The 8,447-nt window shown below is 37.8% G+C and overlaps 1 pseudogene; it reads left to right on the forward strand.

Moving 5' to 3' along the window:
• Nucleotides 1-3,757, forward strand: LOC133239751 (olfactory receptor 5D13-like; annotated as a pseudogene).
• Nucleotides 3,758-8,447: the final 4,690 nt, after the last annotated feature.

An 8,447-nucleotide genomic window follows, 5' to 3' on the forward strand; every position in this document is an offset into this window, starting at 1 on the left:
ATGACTCATTCAAGTTCTTCTGTATTTAGGTGAGTTGACTCATGTCTCTTTTGTTTTACTTAAAAAAGAAAATACAAAGACCCAGTAATCTTTGTAGGAGACAGACACATGTGTAGAAAAAGGTGTGCACAAAGAACCACGTTTTGGCTGAGAATGTTTATGGAGTTATATTCCAATTCTTTCTTTCCAATAATTTGTATCCTAGTTTTCTCATTGGGTATCAACCATAAAGTCAGAAATGGAGAATTCTTCTTTTGGCAAAAGAAGGCCCACAAAGTGGGCCTTGTCTTCAAGATTTTCCTGTAATTTTCTAGAAATAAAGTGACAGTAACAGCCATATTTATAAATAATAGGGATATCAGATAAGATCAGATCAGTCGCTCAGTCGTGTCTGACTCTTTGCGACCCCATGAATCACAGCACGCCAGGCCTCCCTGTCCATCACCAACTCCCGGAGTTCACCCAGACTCACTTCCATCAAGTCAGTGATGCCATCCAGCCATCTCATCCTCTGTCGTCCCCTTCTCCTCCTGCCCCCAATCCCTCCCAGCAGCAGAGTCTTTTCCAATGAGTCAACTCTTTGCATGAGGTGGCGAAAGTATTGGAGTTTCAGCTTTAGCATCATTCCTTCCAAAGAAATCCCAGGGCTGATCTCCTTCAGAATGGACTGGTTGGATGTCCTTGCAGTCCAAGGGACTCTCAAGAGTCTTCTCCAACACCACAGTTCAAAAGCATCAATTCTTCGGCGCTCATAACCTACAGTAATTGTGAGTGATAAATATGCAAGTTTGTCTGTATACAGAGGGGATGAAACAATGAGTCATGTCTATAAAAGAAGGTGGCAAAATAAAGCAAACATCATAAGAAAGAATAAAATGGGGAAATAAATTATAAAGAAATAGGCATGTACTATATAACAGAGGTTGATAAATCCACCTTCACTAAGAAGGATGTATTAAGTGATAATGAGGTTGAACTTATAGATCCAAGCAGTTTTTGAAAAAGTTATACTGAATAATGTTAATGTTATACATTTGCTATTAACATTTATTTAGAATCTTAAAGTCAGTGTTATATTAAACAACCATGGAAAATTATTCTCATAATCTTGCACAGAGCATTTTAAGTTGAAGGAATGTGTCTGGAATAATAGTCATAATCAATCTTTGCAGTGCTGAGACCTTACAAAGTATTGTTACAGAGGGTCTGTTGTGGACATGGTCCTTGGAAGGTATCTTTCTTACAAGTTCATCATGTGGGAATCAGAGAAAGCTATAGTGTGGTGAGAAAACCTAGAGGAAAATAAGGAAAGGTGCATCTTAAACCAAGTGTTCTAATGAAATTCTACAGTGTTTCTATTGTGTGGCTTCCAGAAGAAGGGATTTCTGCATTGTCTTCCCCAATGTGTCCACCAGTTGATAGATGTCCATGCTTGTTTTCACAAACATATCAGGTGTTTGAAATCATAACAATTATTCATAATTCTGATATATAAAAAGGTAAATATCTGTTCTACCATGTCTTACAGCATTTGAATTCATTATTGAAGTATCTAGTTCCAATCTAGTGATTTAAAATTTATGTTACTATTCTTATCTTACTGTAGAGGAAAAGTTACTGATTATTGTGATCAGTAATAATCAAGAAATATTCTGGTGTCCCATTTGAAATAGGTGTTTTCCAGCCACTTTTCTTTGGAAGAACTAAAAACTTAATTCAAAATGGCAGAGTATATATTTGATCCATTCTGAAGCCTATATGCTTTCTCCAGTACTTTCACAGTTCTTATTTTTGTCACCCAAACTCCAAAATCTGCTACAATGGAAAAAAATGAGTTTTCTGTTCAATATTGTTTCAGCTATTATCACAGGAAGCATAGCTCATATTTTGTTTTGAAACTTCTGATGAATAATACAATTGGCTATGAAGAATACATTTAAACATTTTCAAAATTAATTCAAGATAAGTGAAAAAGTTTAGTATGTCTTATAGCATAGCTCCAGAATGGGTTGAGAATTTGGAATAACTAGGAATAAGAAAGGAATTGAAAGGAGATACAACAACCAAGAAAATATTATATTAACTGTTTTGCAGAGATGTTACCATTATACAAATTAGCATATAAGTTAATTGTCTCATAGCTCAGGAGGTGAGGCAGGTGAGAAACTGTGGAACCTAAAGACATGTTTTTCTCCAATACATGTAATTGGATTGTATATATTAGGTGTTTTCACACAGCTCAGAGTCACGCAAAGACAATGTCTCCTGAAAGCAGCTGATAATAATGAGTTTTATTATTTGAAATAAAGCAAGACAATCTGTTTTAGTTCTTTGTTTCTGAAGATCATACACAATGAAAATTATTATTGGCTGTATAATTGACATACAAGTGAACATTAGCATAGAAACACTGTAAACAGAGACCCAGTGAGCTTCGCAACACATTTTCTATTCTCTCCCTATTTCACAGTTTAGTTTTTACTCTTCTGGATCAACACTGATACTTTGTCCACAGGAACCAAGCAAACCAGAGTGCTAAGGTCACTTTCATTCTCTTGGGCTTCTCAGAATATCCTCAGCTCCAGCTGCCCCAGTTCCTGGTCTTCCTGACCATTTACACAGTCACTCTGCTGGGGAACCTGGGCATGATCCTGATCATGAAGTCCAGTTCCAGGCTCCACATGCCCAGGTACTTCTTTCTCAGCCACTTATCCTTCGTTGATTCCTGTTACTCGACAGTAGTTACACCCATGCTACTAGAAAACTTGGTTGTGGAAGACAGAACCATCTCCTTCACAGGATGCCTCATACAATTCTTCTTTGTCTGCATATTTGTGGTGACAGAGACATTCCTGTTGGCAGTGATGGCATATGACCGATTCGTGGCCGTTTGTAACCCTCTTCTCTATGCTGTTGTGATGTCCCAGAAGCTTTGTTCCTTGTGGTTGTCTGCATTATACTCTTGGAGTATAGCCTGTTCCTTAATATACACATACGTTTTATGAACGTTATCCTTTTGTGGGACTAAGTTCATAAATAACTTTGTCTGTGAGCACGCAGCCATTGTTGCTGTTTCCTGCTCTGACCCTACATTAACCAGGAGATCATTTTAGTCTCTGCCACATTCAATGAAGTAAGCAGCCTGATGATTATTTGCACCTCCTAAGTTTTCATTTTTATCACTGTCTTAAGGACACTTTCGACTGGGGGGTGCCACAAAGTCTCTCCACCTGTGCCTCTCACCTGACCACCATTACCATCTTCCACAGGATCATCCTTTTCCTCTGCTGCTGCTGCTGCTAAGTCGCTTCAGTCGTGTCCGACTCTATGCGACCCCATAGACTGGACTATGCAGCCCACCAGGCTCCACCGTCCCTGGGATTCTCCAGGCAAGAACACTGGAGTGAGTTGCCATTTCCTTCTCCAATACATGAAAGTGAAAAGTGAAAGTGAAGTCGCTCAGTCGTGTCCAACTCTTAGCGACCCCATGGACTGCAGCCCACCAGGCTCCTCCGTCCATGAGATTTTCCAGGCAAGAGTACTGGAGTGGGGTGCCATTGCCTTCTCCATCCTTTTCCTCTATTGTGTTCCTAACTCCAGAAGTTCATTGCTCATGGTCAAGGTGGCCTCTGTCTTTTACACAGTGGTCATCCCCATGCTGAACCCAGTGATCTACAGCCTCAGGAACAAAGATGTGAAAAAGTCAGTGAAGAAATTAATCAACATTAAATTGTTCTGTGATAAAATGCAAAGCTAGAAAGATTTTTTGAGATTAAGAGTTTCTCAATAGCGAATAGAATCATGAACCTATTTTAACCTTGCAATTGACAGGCCAATTTCTGTTCACTCTTTTATTTTATTAAAGTAACTTTAAAATTACAAATAAAAATAGAAATAAAAGACTACTTCAACTAAAAGTTTGATACAAACATTGAATTGTAATTTTTTGTGTGTATAATATCTGACCTTGTATTTGTCCTGGTTAAATTTCAGTTTAATTCAAGTCATGTGAACTGCAGGACTTTTAAAAGGATCTGAAGAGTTATAGCCTACAGTAAGGAAGTTTACGTCTTAATGTAAAAGTAGTACATTGAGAGCTGCTCAGCATAAAAGTCTAAGTATCTTAAGACTTTATTAATTCCATAAGAAACACTTTGGCTTTGGAAGATTCCCAAGCAAACAAAGACAAATTTGAAATATATCTAACTTAAATAGTTCATAATACGGTATAGTTTAAATATAATTGCTAATATAACCAGATATAAATTATTCTCTATGTGCTAGTGCAAGAAAATGATACAAATGTTGGAGATATAGTGTATACCTATCACTTAAGTTTTTCCATGTACATCACTGTGGTTGTACATTTTAAAATGTATTTATCTATCTCTTTTACTAGAAATTTTACTTAGGTAATTTTCGATTCAATTTAAGTTACAGTATCTTTAAACCAGTTCTCCCATGATAGTATAACAACCAACAAATTAATTATGATTTAGTGTACAGATTTCAGTAAAGCATTAGCTATTTATTCATGAAAAAGAAACATTTATGAACTCCAGTAGGTTGCAACAACAGCTATTTTTGAAATAGTGACTTTACTGAGGCAGCTCTGCTGATATGAGGCAGGTCACTTGAGCTTCAAGGCTGAGCTAATGGACCAACTAATCTTCACTCTACAGACCTGTATGTAAATCATCCTCCTTGGACCATTCTTATGTTGGAAGCAATGAAGTCCCTGTTTGGGTCTCATCTATGTTTGGGTCAAAGTTAAAAAAAAAAAAAAAGGTTAAACTCAAAGGCAAGGTTTGAAAATTTTTGCTTCTTGTAGAGCTGTTATGTTTTAGGTCAGGGGTATAGGGTGACATGAAGAAGTTGGCTCAGTATTTGTCCATGTGTGATGCGTGCCTTCTCAGTCAAGTCCGACATTGTGATGCCATAGACTGTAACCCCTCATGCTCCTCTGTTCATGGAATTTTCCAGGCAAGAATACTGGAGTGGGTCACCATTTCCTCCTCTAGGGGAACTTCCCAATACAGGAATCTAATCCAGCCCTCTCAGGATTGAACGAGAGTCTCTGGCATCTCCTTCTTGGCAGGCAGATTCTTTACCACTAGCGCCACCTGGAAAGCCCTGGCTCAATATTCACCAAAGATTAATTAAAACATTTACCTCATCAAAGATATTCTTTCTTGATAATTCCAGGTAATTCTGTAGCAAATAGCAGAGAATCCATGACTATGACTGGTTTTACCAAAGGTTTTAATAATTGATGGGTCATTGGATTGCTTTAAGGAAATGACTGATTGAGATTAAACATAAGTCTTGCCTTTCCTATTTGTGTCTTACTAACAGGCTTCCCTGGCTTCCCTGGTGGCTCAGACGGTTAAGTGTCTGACCGCAATGCGGGAGACGTGGGTTCAATCCCCGGGTCAGAAGATCCCCTGGAGAAGAAAATGGCAACCCACTCCAGTATTCTTGCCTGGAGAATCCCATGGACGGAGGAACCTGGTGGGCTACAGTCCATGGGGTCGCAAAGAGTCGGAAACGACTGAGCAACTTCACTCACTTCACTCAACGGGCTTCCCTGGTGGCTCAGACGGTAATGTGTCTGACTCCAATGCGGGAGCCCCGGGTTCAATCCCTGGGTCGGGAATATCCCCTGCAGGAAGAAATGGCAACCCACTCCAGTACTCTTGCCTGGAGAATTCTATGGACAGAGGAGCCTGGTGGGCTACAGTCCATGGGTCGCAAAGAGTCGGACACGACTGAGCGACTTCACTTCAATCATGATTAAGGTTTATAAGCAGAAAGTAGGGAGGGGCTATGTGTTGTAGTTATAATTCAACAAATTAAATATTACATTTCCTTCCATGATTTAGAGCTTTCTAGGAAACTTAAATATTTACCATAATGCTTTACACTAAATCATATGTCTTTTATTGTTTAGGAATATGCAGCAAAATTCCTGACCCTCTTTACGCATGGCAATAGAGATAGGAATTTAACTTTTGTTTGTCATCCAAGGGTCATAACCAAATGTTCCTATCCAATACAGGGAGCCCAGTCTGGTGGTCTCTGATTACTGGGAGGAATGGAATGAGGAGAGGGGAGGGAGCCTAGGAAGGGAGGGGATGCATGTATAATCATGGCTGATTAGCATTGTTGTATGGCAGAAACCAACACAGCATTGCAAAAATTAAAAAAAAAAATCAGAAACAAAAATAGTGTGCTGTGTATCTGTGTGTAGTTTAATAAAGATCTGTTACTAACACAAAAATGATTTAGAAAATTTGAGAATGCATCATGTAATGTCTGACATATTCAGTAATGTTTTAAGATAACAATTAAAATACACTGTTTTAAATAGCAAATTTGAAGTTATGTAACTTGTAATTTGGTTCTCATTAGATTTTTATATTAAGTAGAAAAGAAAACAAAAGAGAAAAGGATCAAATAGTTGCAAAATCCTTTTAGTATAGATTATTTTTGCTTGGTAAATGCTCTTGAATAGGCAGTTTATTTATATAAATGCAATGCAAACTCTTTTCCAAAAATTCTTAGGTTGCACTTTCAATCTAAAAGTAAACATTTTAACTACGAAGCTCAATGCATTGATATGTTAGATAACATAGGTTAGTTCACTAATGGTTATATTAAGTAACATTTATGAACTACTGTTTCTATAGATGGATTTATATGCTACTTATCTTTAAAACTTTTGGATATAGCAAGTATAAATATAACTTTTCTTCCTTGAAAGACTATGACTAAACAGTTGCTGAGGATACATACAATACTGCTAAGAATTGTACAGTTCAATGTTCACTTCTTTCTGGAGCAATAATTACAAAACCTGGATCTGGTGCATGATGTATACATGCCAATATTAATATGTTGTCTAACTAAAGAAGGCAACAGCCAATATACTGATTGATATTGGGCACGTATCTTACTATATTATTCTATTACAAGACATTTTCCTTACATAACTAAAGTCAAAGTGTGTTAGTTGCTCAGTCATGTCCAACAGTTTGTGAGCCCATAGACTGTAAGCTGGGCTTCCTCTGGTGGCCTGGTGGCAAAGAATCTGCCTGCTACACAGAGGACACAGGAGACCTGGGTTCGATCCCTGGGTGGAGAAGATCCCCTGGAGGAGGACATGGCAACCCATTCCAGTCTTCTTGCCTGGAGAATCCCATGGACAAAGGAGCCTGGTGGGCTACAGTCCACAGGTACGCAGAGTCATATACAACTGAAGAGACTGAGCACGCATGCATGGACTGTAGCCCGCCAGGCTCCTCTGTCCACAGAATTCTCCAAGCAAGTACACTGGAGTGGGTAGCCATTCTCTTCTCCAGGTGATCTTTCCCCATCCAGGGGTCAAACCCACATCTCCTGCATTTAAGGTAAATTCTTTACCTTCTGAGCCACCAGGGAAGCCCTTACATAAGGGAAATTCAGAATCAAAAAATGTAAAAAGTTAAAAAATATAAAATCTACTTGGTGGCTCGGATGGTGAAGATTTGACCTGCAATGCAGGAGACCTGGCTTCTATCCCTAGATTGGGAAGATCCCCTGGAGAAGGGAATGGCTACTCACTCCAGTATTCTTGCCTGGAGAATATTGTCTCCCATAATGGGTTGTCCTTTCATTGCGTTTATGGTATCCTTTGCTGTGCAGAAGTTTTTGTTGTTGTTTTAGTTTAAATAGGTCCATTGGTTTATTTTTGTTTTTATTTCTGTTGCCTTAGGAGCTGGATACAAAAAAATATATTGCTGCGATGAATGTCAAAGACTGTTATGCCTATGTTTTCCTCTAAGAGTTTTGTAATACCTCATCTTATATTTATGTCTTTAATCCATTTTGCACTTATTTTTGTGTACAGTGTTAGAGAATATTCTAATTTCATTCATTTACACTGGCTATACAATTTTCCCAGCACCACTTATTGAAAAGACTGCCTTTTCTCTTTTGATAGTCTTGCCTCTGCTGGATTTATAGTCCTCAATTTTTATTTCAGAGTGATTTTGAGGCTTCTTAGGAATTATCTGACTGTGTAGTTAATTAATGCTTGCTATTAGCTCTAGCTTATAGTTATTAATATAGAAAATGCAGTGTGTATCATAGAATATAAAGGACCTAAATGCTCAAAGTTCTCTCAGTAAATATACAATAAATCTTAGTGTAATTGAAATAATATTTGAATGAAAGAATTAATCATAATATTTGACAAAATTGCAAAATTCTGGAAGTATTTGGCAAAAAGGAAGTGCTATATATTAGTTGTTATACACAATGAAAGCTGTGTTTTGGAATGGTAGTGTTTTTAAAGATTACACTTTATTAAAAATAGTTATTCACTCCTTTAAAGTATTTGAAACAATTTCATTTCCCTTGGATCATGAATATAATTTTACAAAAACAACAGACATATGTATGTGTGT

Source organism: Bos javanicus, chromosome 27, assembly GCF_032452875.1.
Source record: "Bos javanicus breed banteng chromosome 27, ARS-OSU_banteng_1.0, whole genome shotgun sequence".
Lineage (NCBI taxonomy): Eukaryota > Metazoa > Chordata > Mammalia > Artiodactyla > Bovidae > Bos > Bos javanicus.